We start from the raw sequence: 3,715 nt of genomic DNA, 5'->3' as shown, positions 1-3,715 counted from the left end.
TATGATTGTCATAATTCAATCCTTTTTCCAATATGCAAGCGCAAGTATGTATAGCCATCTTCAGAGTTCAGTAAACACAATTGTACGCAAAACTTCAATTTCTACGAATTTCATACATTTCATACATACATATATACTGTATTATATATGTCGGAGATAAGAGGACACCGGTGCCTTCCCTCTGAAACCTCGGGAAAATCCATAAAAACATTGTAATTAAAACCTACAGTTGTAATTAAACGATTTGCCGTCATTCTACCCAACTGTATTTGTTTGAAACTTGTGACAATGAGCTTGGGCTCAGGGCGACAATTAGTCGCCGAACGTAGCCGCGGTCAACGGGACGAACTCTCCATCTAACAAAAGGCATTGAGTAATCCTATAGCTCTCCTTAAAAGAAAGATTTGTAGCAACACGTGGCAGTAAACATTCCAACGGTTTCTGTCCCGTAGCTCGCCACACGCAGATCCTATTCTCCGGGCAGGATGTTTACCAGATGCCGACGCGTCTCCGCAGTACGTGATCGGCTAGCCCGAGGACCGTTATAAACACTAATATCTAGTTACCTAAAATCCCTCAACAGAAACACAGTCTTTGTCCCAGTTACAGGAAGACAGGAGAGACCTATTTTTCCACGAACGACGTCTCCCACTAGCAACCCTCCCTCAAGAGCGGCTAGCATCCTTTTCTAACTACCGATATGGAGATTGGCCAATTAGCAGCAACGTCAATTTCCCTTACTTTCCGAACGTAGGATGTCCCCGACGAATCCGATGACCTCGTGTCCTTAGACACACCCCGTCATAGTTTTCCTCTGGGGTATCACCGGGACGGAAAGTCATTCTCTCTTGCGGTCTCATCGACAAAAGGATTAACGCCTTACGGTCAGCGAATATTAACACAGAATCCGACTTAGATTTTTGCGAGTGCGTACGACTACCGTCCCGTTGTCCGCGAACTCGTTATCGAACCTAAGACCTTTGTCACTAGCGTCGCGAGTGTGTGATCATTGTGGGTTTGTGTCAACTCTGTAACAATTTCGTGTGTGTCAATAAAAATAACTTCAGTGTAAAAGAGAAAACATGGATAGCTTCAGTGAAGAATCCTTACCTGTCCCAAGCCCCCGCCACGAGGACGACTCGGGCCCAGATTCGGAGCTTGACTCGACATATTAATACATGGAGGATAATTTGTATCCGCATGGATACTAGCGACGTATTTCAATTCGCACACTATCAGCACATCTCTTTGGTCACTCTGTATTATAATATATTGCAATTTAATGCAACTAAATACATATTTGCTGAAATTTAAAAATGAAAAACATTTATGACATTTTGCGCCGCCTTCGAGAAAGTTGCATATATATATGTCGGAGATGAAAGGAAAACCGGAGCCTTCCCTTTGCAATTTTGAGGAAGCCTTCTAATGCTTTAGCCTAGATTTTATCATAGCTGTAATTAAGCAATTGTCATTTGTAATTGTTTGATATTTGTGAAAGCGAAAATGGTCGCCGAACGTAGCCACGGTCACGGGATAAACGTTTTGCCTGACGAAGGTGTGGATCGGTTGTATTGTTCTCCCTAGAAATCACATAGAATTATACTTTAGAGATGTCGATATAATGGGACACACGTTGTATTAGGAATCAATCTCCAGACAGAAACTGCCTAGTAACGGCGTTTGAATCTTTCTCGATGTTTCCAAAGAGTATACAACAAACTTTTGACAGAAATTGCCTAGCAACAACGATTGGAACCTTCTCGATGTTTCCAGCGAGCATATAACAAACAAATGCAGTCGTATAGCGAAAAAGATTTTCATCAGATATTCATTCGTGTGATCGCCTTGGAAAGTGATACATCGAGCAATTTACCGAGTGTCTCAGCAATCGTATTTTTTTTGTGTTTAAAAAATTATTCTACGCATAGTAAAGAGTTATCCCGTTGACCGTGGATTCATTTGAACCCCGGAACATTGTTAATAGCGTTAATTAAATTCATTATTCGTAAAACCTATCAATCGTTAATCTCATTATTCGTTAAATTCATTATTCGTAAGACATATTATTCGTTCCTCTTATTGTTCGTTAAACTTATTATTCTTTAATCTAATTATTAATTAAACTTATCGTTTGTTAATCTTATCATTTATTAAACTCATTATTCATAATATTTTGTAAAATCTTGTTTATTCGCGTAAATATATTCTCTGTTTTGTAAAACAATGGCTAATTCAAACGAAGAATCATTACGCACCTTAAATCCTAATGATAACCCGACATATATAATGTAAAACGATACAAGTACGCCGAAAAATTTGAAAATTTTTACATTCTCCTCGCTCGGCAGAATCTATACGATGGTGTAAAGGAGATTGCATTTGTGTAGGAATATCTAACGAAAATTACATTGGGTAGAATTTGAAAAATAAGCATCACAACCGATACTTTTATATATGTACTAACTGACTTTCGCATTCATTTCGTTGTTTAGAATCAACACTTCAAATGTGTCTCACATATTTATTAATACCTTGTGTCTTATCAAATTGATCTAGTTAACCATAATTGCGCAACATACCAATGACAATAATATATTGTCAATATTACCTATAAACCACTTCAAACTTCATATTTACAACTCTGAATTGCTGATCAAACGTTAGGTATAGTCTATCTTTCGAATTACGACAGTTCAATTTGGTTAAGTTTATCGCGCTATTACATTTACGCGACGTAAATTGTGTGCTGTATAAAAAGCAAACGTAAGAAAGGCTTACTAATATTTGTCTAAAATGCCAAACATAAATTATGTGACAAAATTATGTAATAAATTTAATTTGCACTATTTTTATGTAAAATACCCTACATTCTGCTTTTTGTATCAGTATGAAAGCGAATATCTTTTCTGAATATCTTTTCTCAATAATTTGTATTTCGTTTTCATGGTTTTAGAGAAGTGTAAAAGTTGTAAGAGTGGAGGGAAGAAATCGATCTAGAGGACATGTCACAGTGTCACTGCACAAACATCAGGATGTCAATCGCAGTGGTAGGTATATTAAAAGTAGCAGTTGACCGTAAACCTCCGAACGGGACGGACCTCTCAAACTAAAAAGGAACAGCAGGCTTAGGCCCTAAAAGTGTGCGCGTAAAAGTAAACAACCACCCTCTAAAGGAAAAAGAAAAAGTGGCAAAAAGTGAAAAATACTGCAGTGACATCATCGTGATATAAATTTAAAAAAAAAAATAAGACAAAATAAAAGTATATAAAAAAAAAATAGAAGCTACCGAGAATGATGCAAAAAGCAAGGCAACGAAACCCACCTTAAAACTAACAAGAAAACCCACCAAAAGAAAAATAAATCCGCAAAAAGCGGCCAAGGAAATCAAAAGCTTAAGACTGTCCGCGCAAAAGACGCGGAAACTCAACCCCCAACCAAACCTAGATGCCAGAACCAAAGGATTAGAAGAAATCCTAAAAAACACAAAACAAGAGTTCCCCTCCGCCCAGGACGAAAGTACCAAAGAAGACAGAAACATGAGACCCGTAAAAGCTGCCTCGCTCCCAGCGATCACAACACATAACCGATTCAGCTTGCTAGAATCAGAACCACACCTACAGTCACAGCCGGGACCAGCAAACTACCCAACGCCAAACACAATGCTAGAGCAAATTAAACAAAAAAACTACGTGGCAAAATGGGAAAACACAGT

Source organism: Bombus huntii, chromosome 13, assembly GCF_024542735.1.
Source record: "Bombus huntii isolate Logan2020A chromosome 13, iyBomHunt1.1, whole genome shotgun sequence".
Lineage (NCBI taxonomy): Eukaryota > Metazoa > Arthropoda > Insecta > Hymenoptera > Apidae > Bombus > Bombus huntii.
Note: the sequence above shows the minus strand (reverse complement) of the source record.